General features: G+C 47.1%; 1 pseudogene; it reads right to left on the bottom strand.

The window, feature by feature from the left end:
• Window positions 1-9,039: 9,039 nt before the first annotated feature.
• LOC125518662 lies at window positions 9,040-11,693 on the bottom strand (annotated as a pseudogene).
• Window positions 11,694-12,784: the final 1,091 nt, after the last annotated feature.

Here is a 12,784-nt window from a genome sequence, read left to right as displayed (position 1 = left end):
TCCTGACGAAGTTGCACAAGAGATTAGAGTTCCTCGACCGGGATGGTAGCGTAGAACAACCGTGGGATGATCTGAAGATGAAAAAGATTAACAATCATGCCATGGGCATGTTCAGCAATGATTTGGCCTCTTGGAAATGGAGGGTGAAATGAGCTATTGAGACTGAGGAACCCCTGTCCAAGATTCTGGAGGAAAATCCGACACTTACGGAAGAGGAGTTCGAAAAGTTCAAGAACACTTGCGCTACCGAGGCAGCCAAGGCTAAGGCTGCGAAATTCAAGAGCCTTCAGGAAAGGAACACGGGGAAGCATCGCCTCGGAAGCCATGGCTACCTTGGCAAAAGGCCCATATGGGATAAGGAGGACGCGGAACGGGAAGCCGCGGGTCTCCTAGACCCCTTCGCGAAGTTCGCCAACCCTTGGAGCGTGACTTCATCAGGGCCCGCAACAACTGGGACAAGGAAAAGAAGGTTTTTTACACGGACCAGATCACGAGGCAATTGATTAGAATACTGGTAATTATTCTTTTACCACCTTACATTTAGCTCCTGATCAAGTCGACTACACATTCGTAAATGGTTCACGTTCCTTCTACAGGAGAAGTGATACGTCTCCAACATATCTATAATTTTTTATTGTTCCATGCTATTATATTATCTGTTTTCGATGTTTTATATGCATTAATATGCTATTTTATATGATTTTTGGGACTAACCTATTGACCTACAGCCCAGTGCTAGTTTCTATTTTTTCCTTGTTTTAGAGTTCCTCAAAAAAGGAATACCAAACGGAATTAACTTTCGCGATGATTTTTCTTGGACCAGAAGACATCCTGAGGACTTGGAGTGCAAGTCAGAGAAGCCACGAGGCGGCCACAAGGTTGGAGGGCGCGCCCCCACCCTTGTGGGCCCCTCGTGACTCCACCGACCTATTTCTTCCGCCTATATATTCTCAAATACCCCAAAACCTTCCAGGGGAGCCACAAAACCACTTTTCCACCACCGCAACCTTCTGTATCTGTGAGATCCCATATAGGGGCCTTTTCCGGCATCCTGTCGGAGGGGGATTCGATTACGGAGGGCTTCTACATCAACACCATTGCCTCTCCGATGAAGCGTGAGTAGTTTACCACAGACCTACGGGTCCATAGCTAGTAGCTAGATGGCTTCTTCTCTCTCTTTGATTCTTAATACAAAGTTCTCCTTGATGTTCTTGGAGATCTATTTGATGTAATACCTTTTTGCGGTGTGTTTGCCGAGATGCGATGAATTGTGGATTTATGATCAGCTTATCTATAAATATTATTTGAATCTCCATTGAATTATTATATGCATGATTTGATATCTTTGCAAGTCTCTTCGAACTATCGATTTGGTTTGGCCAACTAGATTGGTTTTTCTTGCAATGGGACAAGTGCTTAGCTTTGGGTTCAATATTGCAGTGCTCGATCCTAGTGACAGAAAGTGAACTGACACGTATTGTATTGTTGCCATCAAGGATAACAAGATGGGGTTTTCATCATATTGCTTGAGTTAATCCTGCTACGTCATGACATCTTACTTAATGTGTTACTCTGTTCTTATGAACTTAATACTCTAGATGCAGGTAGGTGTCAGTCGATGTGTGGAGTAATAGTAGTAGATCCAGAATCGTTTCGGTCTACTTGGCACGGACATGATGCCTATATTCATGATCATTGCCTTAGATATCATCATAACTTTACGCTTTTCTATCAATTGCTCGGCAGTAATTTGTTCACCCACCATAATATTTTCTATCTTGAGAGAAGCTTCTAGTGAAACCTATGGCCCCCGAGTCTATTTTCCATCATATAAGTTTCCAATCTACAATTTTAGTTTCCTATTTACTTTCTTTGCAATCTTTTACTTTCCGTTCCATAAACCAAAAAATACCAAAAAATATGACTTTACCGTTTATCCATCTATATTAGATCTCACTTTGCAATTAACCGTGAAGGGATTTACAACCCCTTTATCGTGTTGGGTGCAAGTTGGTGTTTGTTTGTGCAGGTATTCGGTGGCTTGCTGCGTTGTCTCCTACTGGATTGATACCTTGGTTCTCAAAAGCCGAGGGAAATACTTACTCTACTTTGCGGCATCACCCTTTCCTCTTCAAGGGAAAAACCAACGCAAGATCAAGAGGTAGCAGGAAGAATCACCAGCATGCAGTCGAAAGCCCTACTTTGCCGATGAGGCCCAAGTGGGACACCCCTCTCAACTGGGCCTTGAACGAACTTAAGGGACTCCCTTTGGGCCAGCGGCCACAATATGGACGTGTGCTTGGCGCCGGAGACGGCGCCACGTGGAAGGTGTTTTACAAAGAGGGCCTGGAGGCCAAGAAGCAGAAAAAGAAGTTTAGTCAGGCAGACATCGACGAGAAGGTGAAGCTTGCGTTCGATAAAAAAGCAGTTGAGGACGCGAAAAAGCAGCCGAGGAGAAAAATGAGTTGCTACAGCAGGCAGTCGATGCATCTGTAAATGCCTGCAGAAATGATTTCGCTACTAACTTGATCCTGGCTATCATCAATTGGACGAAGCAAAATCCAAACAAGACAGTGCATGATTTCCCCATCCCAGATTCGTCACGAGCAACTCTGTGAACAACACCACCGCACCATCACCTGCTCACGGAACCAGGCCTGCTCTCGCAACCGCACCCGCACCTACTCATAGCAGCCTATCCTCAGTCTCTGGCGCGCTAGGCGGGCCTTCGTCTTTGTTTGAGCTCAACGCCCTCACAGTAATTACATGTCGCACCAACATATATCTAGAATATTCCATTTTCGTTGCCTCTCGGATGTTTTACGCTGCAGACATGTGTTTGTAGGCCGACGAAACCCCGTGCACCATACTCTACTTGATCAAAGTCCAGAAGGTGGACGTGGGAAAGGGGGTGATAACGAAGCCCTTGGAACTCACGTTCCACCGCCAACCGATGCCCGGTGGGCACTTCAGGGTTACCTTGTCGAGTGTGAAATCGGGGCACAAGGATTTGCCTCCTCTAGTATGGCTAGGGGGAGAGGACGACGAGACCCCGCTGTGGATTGGAAGCTACAAGGTTTGGGTGCTGCTATGGCCAAAGAATCTTCTTCGTCTGGAGCCGGCCGAGAGCACACCAATAACTACACATCAACAAGCATGTATGGAGATCACCACCCCGCCTACACAATTACCAGCGCCTGTAGTGCCGGATGAGAGCGGCGGGCGACATGATGAAGGGGGGCCAATAGTGGCTGATTTAATCGCCCCCATAGAACAAAGAATGGGTGGTGAGATGGAGGAGGAGGACCCAAATGAGTCTCCTCAATACAGACGCCTATGACGGTGACTTAGATATGATGAGTTAGCCATATGATGACTCGGGCTATCAGCATGCTGATGAGGATATGGATGACCTGCCCGGGCAGGAACGTCCTAGCAGGGATTGCAAGAAGTCTCTCTTCATGAAATCCTAACAGGACACACCTGAAGATGCCGCCTCAACACAGGCTCAACTAGCTAAGGGTCATACAATGCTTAGCCCGACAACACTGGGGTAGGGGTTAAGGAAGGGTCTGGAAGGTCAACCCAAGAAAAAGGAGAGGAAGAGACCGGGGAAGATAGGCTCAGCTGCCTACAAACAAACTAGAGCACATAGCAGCCAGACAGTGGATTTTGAAGAGCGTGTACCCGTCAAAGGTGCGGCCATGTTCCAGGTCACGGGCGAGCCGATGCTACTGCTGAAACTACTAGAGGCACTATCAAGGGATCTCAGGAGACTGCATAACCATGTGTTGTCGACTTAGAAAAGCCTACTAGCCTCGAAGGATCCAGGATATCCAACATACGTGGCTCGTGTGCCTGAGGGGAAGTGCTACGTCGACACACGGCCCGCGGAGGTGTTCTTCCTGCGGTTTGACCATATCTTCGAGATGTTTCTAACAAGGCAGCTCGATTTTACAATCGTCCGCCTTTTTGCGCTACATATGAGTTCCGTCATGAAGAGGGAAGAAGTCTCGCAAATCTGTGTGGCGAATCCATACTACATGCACAAGTCCTTCTTGAGTCTCGGCGACTTTGAGCGTGAAACTGCTAGGGAGTACCTCCAAAACTTCATGGTATAGAATAAGGACCAAGAAATTGTCCACCTACCTTATCATCCAAAGTAAGTCAGTGCTAGACAACCCTTTCGTACATTTCAAATAATCCTTCTCGCTCATATGGAGAATAATTTGAGGTGTTTTTTCCCTACAGCAACGGGTGCGCCATCCTTATCGTTCTTTACCCGCAAGTCTCCCACGCTGTGTATTTCGACCCTACCAGAAACTACAAGAAGGACTACACCCACATAATAAATATTCTAGATGATGCTCTCCAAGGCTTCGGCATTAGGGGTGGCCAGCTGCAGATTAGGAAACAAAGGAACAAGAAGTTGGGTTTCTCGCATAAAACTAACTTCTGCTACAACCATGTCCCAAAACTAAGCAGATGGATTCTACCTCCTCCATCTCATGATTGAGTTCAGCACGGATCACCAAAAGCTTCGCATGACAAGCAGAAACGATGATCGTATCCGCAAGTGGGTAGAATCTCATGGAGAAGCGGATTATAAACTTAGAGATGACTTCTCTCGCATCCAGAGGGACATTGAGACGATCATCATGAAAGAAGTTGTCGATGAGAAGGGGATGTTCCACCACGGCCCTATATCGCGAGATGACATTCGAACTCGCATAGGCATGCAACGTCAGGACCTCACGCTGTTCAAGAAGCTAGGGTCCATCCTCAATGATATGGAAGGGTGGAACATCTAGTGACTTACGATGCCGATGTTGATGATATGTGTCGGTTGAACTTGTATACTTTCTGTAGCGATGAAACTTTGTGATGTCCATGGTCCCTGCCGAACTTGCGTAACGCTACTTTGTTATTTTGGGTACGATGACTTGCGTACCTCTAGTTAATTAGTTTGCATACTATATGTTACATCTAGTTGCTAACCCTTTCTTTTTCGTGTTGCTCTAGTATATTTTGTTCCATATGATTGTACATTCTCTTGATGAAGATGCATCTCTAACAGGTACCTATATTTTTTATGGCGAAGAAGCAGTGCTATGCCATGTACAAAGGGAAGGTTCCGGGAGTGTACGACGAGTGGCCTGAGTGTACGACGAGTGGCCTGAGTGTCTGACGCAAGTGGATGGGGTCTCGGGCGCGAGACATAAAGGCTTCAAAAGCAGACAAGAAGCAGAAGCTAGTTACTTGTGGTTCCTGCTAGCGCGAGAGAGGACTTATAACCGCCGCCTCATGTACTGCATAGTTCTGCTCTCACTCATAGTGATAGCTCTTCTCGCGTATATCATTGTTTAGATGGATGACGATGTAGTTGCAAGTATTTGAGACTTGTATCGCTATTTTTCAGATGGTGACAAGAGACCACTTTGTGTTGGATGATGATTATGATGATGACATGATTTAATGAGACTATTTGTATGTGTATGCTATGATTACATTAGTATGTGTATGATATGCTAGAGATTATTGTATAAAGCCCTAAACAAATTTTAGCAGCACAAAATATGGAGCAGAAAAAAAATTCAAAAACTAATAAGAGTAGCGCGGGGTATAGCTTTAGCAACAGCGAGTTCTTAGCAGTAGCGCTCTTTGTTCAAGGGCGCTACAGCTATTATCAGCAGCGCGTGTTGGAGACTAACGCTGCTGCTATCCCTAGATACCAGTAGCACGGGTCAAACCGCGCTACTGATAAGCGTTAGCTGTAGCGTCGTATCAGTAGCGCGGCCATCCGTGCTACTGCTAGGTTTTTCCCTAGTAGTGTTGATGTGATGGCACAAAGAGGACCGTAAGAAAGACGGGAAGTTGAGAGCACCCGCTGACGGGTCGCAATGGAGAAAAATCGACAGAAAGTGGGGGGGACTTTGCAATGATTCAAGGAACGTATGGTTTGGTTTAAGCGCGGATGGCATTAATCCTTTTGGGGAGCAGAGCAGCAATCATAGCACCTGGCCCATGACTATATGTATCTATAACCTTCCTCCTTGGCTATGCATGAATCGGAAGTTCATTATGATGCCAATTCTCATCCAAGGCCCTAAGCAACCCGACAACGACATTGATGTGTACCTAAGGCCATTAGTTGAAGAATTTTTACAGCTGTGGAATGAAAAAGGTGTACATGTGTGGGATGAGCAAGACTAGCAGGAATTTGACCTACATGTGTTGTTGTTTGTAACCATCAATGATTGACCTGCTCTCAGTAACTTTTCAGGACAGACAAACAAGGGATATCACGCATGCACGCACTGTCTAGATGACACCAAAAGTATATATTTGAACAAATGCAGGAAGAATGTGTACCTTGGGCATCGTTGATTTCTTCCGACCAACCATCAATGTCGAAAGAAAGGCAAGCATTTCAAAGGCAAGGCAGATCACCGGAAGAAGCCTACCGTCTGTATTGGTGATCACATACTTGCTATGGTCAATGATTTACAAATAATATTTGGAAAGGGTCCCGATGGACTATCTGTTCTGAATGACGCTGAGGGACGCGCACCCATGTGGAAAAAGAAATCTATATTTTGGGACCTACCCTATTGGAAAGACCTAGAGGTCTGCTCTGCTATCGACGTGATGCATGTGATGAAGAATCTTTGCGTGAACCTGCTAGGCTTCTTGGGCATGTATGGGAAGACAAAAGATACACCGGAGGCACGGGAGGACCAGCAACGTGTGCATGAAAAATACGGCATGCCTCCAAAGCAGTATGAAGGTCCTGCCAGCTACGCTCTTACCAAAGAAGAGAAGGAAATCTTCTTTGAATGCCTGCTCGGTATGAAGGTCCCATCTGGCTTCTCATCGAATATAAAGGAAATAATAAATATGGCTGAGAAAAAGTTTCAGAACCTAAAGTCTCATGACTACCACGTGATTATGATGCAACTTCTTTTAGTTGCATTGAGGGGGATTCTACCGGAAAACGTTCGACTAGCCATTGTGAAGCTATGTGCATTCCTCAATGCATTCTCTCAAAAGGTGATCGATCCAGAAATCCTACCAAGGTTAAGGAGTGATTTGGTGCAATGTCTTGTCAGTTTCGAGCTGGTGTTTCCACCATCCTTCTTCAATATCATGACGCACGTCCTAGTTCATCTAGTCGACGAGATTGCCATTCTAGGCCCTGTATTTCTACACAATATGTTCCCCTTTGAGAGGTTCATGGGAGTCTTCAAGAAATATGTTCGTAACCGCACTAGGCCAGAAGGAAGCATCTCCACGGGCCATCAAACAAAGGAGGTCATTGGGTTTTTTTGTTTACTTCATTCCTGACCTTAAGAAGATTGGTCTCCCTCAATCACGATATGAGGGGAGACTGATTGGAAAAGGCACACTAGGAGCAGACTCAATAATATGTAGGGACGGGCATTCTTGGTCTCAAGCACACTACACAATTCTACAAAATTCAAACTTGGTGACCCGGTATGTCAATGAACACAAGAATATTCTACGGTCCAAACACCCGGAGCAGTGTGACGACTGGATTGCATGTGAACACATCAGGACCTTCAGCAGTTGGTTGCAAACATGTCTCATGGGTGACAACACTGTTTCTGATGATCTGTACTCGTTGGCCAGGGGACCATCTTCGACTGTATTGACTTGCAAAGGGTATGAGATAAGTGGGAATACATTTTACACGATCGCCCAAGATCAAAAGAGCACCAACCAAAATAGCGGTGTCCGCTTTGATGCAGCAACAAAGAGGGGAAATGACACATATTATGGTTACATAGTGGACATATGAGAACTTGACTATGGACATGATTTTAAGGTCCCTTTGTTTTAGTGTAAATGGGTCAATTTGTCAGGAGGCGGGGTACAAGTAGACCCACAGTACGGAATGACAACAATTGATCTGAACAATCTTGGGTACACATACGAATCATTCGTCCTAGCCAATGATGTGGCACAGATTTTCTATGTGAAGAACATGTCTACCAAACAGAGAAAAAGAAAAGATAAGGAAGCGAATACATCATACGAAGAGCCAAAGCGCCACATAGTTGTTTCAGAAAAAAGAGACATTGTGGGAGTGGAGGGCAAGACAGACATGTCCGAAGATTATGAAAAGTTTCATCGCCCATTGGTCCTTCCACCGGCAACCCCGACTCCATTACAAAAAAAGAACACCAACCCACCAAAATATCAAGCACAACCACCGTGCTAAGGTTTCAGCACAGGACGGGATGCTGAAGACGAAGCAGCAACAACCAACAGCTTCTGGACATGAGTAGCTAGCGTCTTTCTTAAACGTGAAGTTTGGAGCGGGCTTGGCCCTTGTTGCACGGGTTGATTCCGGTGGCAAAATTAAAAAAATTAACCCTCAAAGTAAAAGTATTTCACAAATTGAACAGTTTTTAAAAATATTTCACACCGTGGACCATTTTGTGCAACTCCTTAGAGCATCTCCACCCGTCGACCCAGGAAGCCCCTCAGGAGCGCTTTTTCTGCATCGGTGAACAAAAAAAATTTCACTCATGCCCCCACAAGCTCGATTAGCGACAGATGTGGTCAAAATTTTGACCGGCGAACACACCCCAAACTCAGGATCTTGGGGGAAACTCGGGGAGGAGAGAGACTGTTTGCATGTCATTTGGCCCACCGCCAGCCTCTCACTCCCTCTCTCCTTACTTTTCCTCCGGGGCCCACCCACATGCTTCTCTCCCCCACCAACTCCCATGCCCGCGCAGAACGCCTCGCCCGGCACAGGTCCGGGACAAGCTCGGCGCCGCCGCCACCTCCTTGCCGCGGCATCCTAGCTCCGCCGCAGTGCGAGCCCGCCCCCCCCCCCCCCCCCCGCGACAACTCACCGCATACACATTCCCGCAGCACCACAACTAGCAGCAGCAACTGGACGAGGAGAAGCAGGACGCAGAGGAGGGGGCGGCAGGATGAAGGAGCTCCGGGGCCGGCTGGCGGACTACGCGTGCCACCACCGGAAGCACGGTCACGACACGCTCCTCCTCACGCGCCGGTGCGACCAGGAGATGGATCCCACATCGTCGCGCCCTGCTTCCACCCCACCTCCTCGACGCCCAGCCGGCCACGCGCGCCCTGCTTCCTCCTCGCCGCTCGGCAGAGCAGCTCGAGCTGTAGGACGTCGCGGCGGAATCGGGCGTGGAAGGTCATCCAGCCGCGGAAGTCGTCCACGCAGAGGATGGCCGGGGACAGCGAGAAGTTCCTGGCCACGGCCGCCATGTGCAGCGCCGAGGCGCCCAGGAACGCACCCAGCTCCACGATCACGTCCGGCTGCACCTCCTCGATGAGCTCCGCGAACACCGCCCTCGTCAACCCCCAACACGGTTGTGCGCGCCGATGGGAAGCTCGCGTACGGGCTCTCGCCGTCGAACATCTTGTCGAGAAGCGTCTTCACCACGTCCTCGTCTGGCATCGGCTCCCCGCACGCGTCCGCGAATCGGAACAGATAGTGCGGCGGCGAGCGTGGGTAGCTCATGCCGTTCGACAAGGTTGTGACTCCGACGGAGGCTGCGGTGAGGTGCGCGGTGTGCGGCTGTATGACCGTCTATGACGGCTTGGGCGTGGACGGGCGGGTGGACAACGAGACGATGTTGAGCGAGTACTCGATGGAGAAGACGATGAGAAAGGTGGTGAGGCGCGGGAGGGGAGCCTCGCCGCACACCGGCCGCCGCCGGAAGCCCACGCGGCTTCATGATCGTGCACGCGCACCTTCCTCGCTCCGGCCGCGCCCTGCTTCCTCCCAGCCTCCTCGACGCTCTCAGCGCAGGTTTTGATTACTGGCGCTCAAAGAAGCTCCTACTGGGCCGGCCCAGCATTACTTTGTTCGCTCGCATGGAAAAAATAACCCAAAAATGTATCAAACCGGAGGATCGAACTCACTGAGATTGTAACGAACGAGTACGGCTAACCAACACAACAAGTTGGAACTAGCGACTAGTTGCAGGGCAAACTTTGTAAGAGCACTATAGCCGCGCAATTTATTACACGTTATTTGGAACCATTTACTATAGCGATTTGATTTTTTAATTATTTGAAAATATTTTTGGAAAAGTGTGTTCTTTTTAATGTAAACAAAACACTGATAGTTCACAGATTTCAAAAACAGTTCGCGTATTGAAATAAAAAGCACGAATACGGAAAAGTCCATGTATTCAAAACAGTTCACTAATTTAAAGAGTTCATGAAAATGAAAACAGTACAGTAATGTGGGAAAAGTTCATCAATTTGAAAGAATGTCCATCGAGTTTGAAAAATGTTCATGACCTTTTTTAAGAAAATATCTTAAAGGTTGAATTTAAAAAAAAGTTCATCAAATTTGAAAAAAATTCATCAAATTGGAAAAAGTTCACCCAATTTGAAAAAAGTTCATTGAAAATGAAAAAAAGTTCATTGAATTTGAAAGAAGTTCATCCGGTTTGAAAAAAAAGCTCATCGAATTTGAATAGAAAGTGATTGAATTTGCAAAAAAGTTCATCGAGTTTGAATAAAGTTCATCCAATTTCAAAAAAAGTACATTGAAATTGAAATAAGTTCATTAAATTTGAGAAAAGTTCATCAAGTTTGAGAAAAGTTCATCAAATTCGAAAAAAGTTCATCGGATTTGAAAAAAATTCATCGGATTTAAAAAAAGTTCATCAAATTCATATTAAAAAATTCGCCAAATTTGAAAATAGTTCATCAATTTTCAAGAAGAGTTCATTGATTTTGAAAAATAGTTCACGCATCTAGTAAAAGAGAAAAGAAAACAAACAAAAGAACTAAACCTTCAAAAAAAAAGGAACAAGAAAAAAGAAAAAGAAGCAAGAGAACAAAGGAAGAAAGAAGATGCAAGTAATCACACCAGATATCTTTGGCCGGATGGTTATCGCAGCTTAGAATGAGCGTCGTGGGTTCGAATCCCTCTCGCGTGTTTCCTTTTTTCCTGAACAAATCAGAAAAGAAGGGGTAGACGGGCTGAGCCCAAGTCGCTTGAGGGGTATGCGCCCGATTGCGAAATGGCTGTAAACGGTGGCCAGAGCAGTGCGAGGAACGCGCCTGACGCGGACACAGCGGGGCTCTCTTCTCCCAGTGCGCACAACGACTGGAGATGCTTTTACAGCTAGGCATCACACTCTACTTTACAACTTTTTACAATTAGGCGCTGCACATGTGTGGCGTTTGAGTGTTAAGCGCTGCACAGTAGAGTGCAACGTCTTGCTGTCAGGCGCTACATATAACACATTAAGGATGAGTTGGATGAAATATTTTAAAAACTGTTTAGTTTGTGAAATAGTTTCAACCTCAGATCAAATTTGTGCCTTTTAACATTCCACATGTTCGTTTGTTGTATAGATTTTTGCTCGTTCTCCATAATTAACTTAGGCATCGATCTTCCTCTTCTTTATTAATGGGAGGGGCAAGCCTCCGTGCGCGTTTCAAAAAATATCTGGCGTCCTTGTCAGCCTCGACCCCGACAAAAGAGCCTGTTGGTCCTTGGTAGTTTGTTAGCATACGGAACATTGGGCGCTCCATACATCCAGAGCTTTGACTCGCTCCACACATCCCACTTACAATGACTCAACTCGGCCAATGTGGTGCTTTTGCCCAAGAAGGAGGGGGCGGAGGGAGTCTCTGACTATAGGCCTATTAGTCTTGTCCATGCCATGGCCAAGATTATCACCAAAATTCTTTCCCTGCGGCTTGCCCCTCACATGGACGTTCTCGTCTCCAATGCCCAAAGTGCTTTCATAAAGAAGAGGAGTATCCATGACAACTTCATGTATGTGCGCAATTTTGCGAGACGGTTGCACAAGCGCAAGACTTCAGCCCTCCTCTTCAAGCTTGACATTAGAAAAGCTTTCGACTCGGTCAAATGGGAATACATCCTCGACTTATTACAACGCAAGGGGTTCCCTTGCAAATTCCGGAATTGGATCGCCGCTCTACTCTCGTCTTCCTCTTCGCGCGTTCTCCTCAATGGGCTTCCGGGCCCCCCGATCAAGCACGGCCGCGGATTTCGTCAAGGGGACCCAATTTCACCTCTACTGTTCGTCCTTGCAATTGACCCCCTTCAACATATCCTCGACATCGCAACTCACAAGGGCATCATCCATAGGATCCGCGGCCGCGGCGTCATGATGAGAACCTCCCTCTATGCGGACGACGCGGCCATCTTCATGGCCCCAATCAAGCAGGACATTGATAACCTCTCAGTCATCCTAAGGGGTTTCGGCGAGGTGACGGGACTCTGCACCAACTTCCGCAAGAGCTCGGTTGTGCCCATTAGATGCAGCCACCTTCCTCTGGAGCATATTCTGAGTAGCATTCCGGCGACCCGCGCCGCTTTCCCAATCAAATATTTGGGCCTCCCGCTCTCAGTACGACAACTTCGGAAGGTCGACTTCCAGTATCTTGAAGACAAGGCGGCCGGAAAATTAGTAACTTGGGAGGGACAAAGCATCACAACTATTGGGCGCACTACCCTTGTCAGATCGGTCATCACCTCTCAAGCGGTCTTCTCCATCACATCTCTCATCGTGCCACAGGGCACACTTCATAATATCAACAAGATTGAGAGGGCCTTCCTCTGGTCAAGGTCGGACAAGACGACCGGCGCAAAATGTAAGGTTAATTGGGACATGGTCTGCAGGCCTACGATCTATGAAGGCCTGGGCATCCTCAACACCGACAAGTTTGCTCGGGCATTGCGACTAAGGTGGCCATGGTACGAATGGAAGGAGCCTACCAAGCT

This window comes from Triticum urartu, chromosome 7 (genome assembly GCF_003073215.2).
Source record: "Triticum urartu cultivar G1812 chromosome 7, Tu2.1, whole genome shotgun sequence".
Lineage (NCBI taxonomy): Eukaryota > Viridiplantae > Streptophyta > Magnoliopsida > Poales > Poaceae > Triticum > Triticum urartu.
This window is presented reverse-complemented; position numbering and strand designations above follow the sequence as displayed.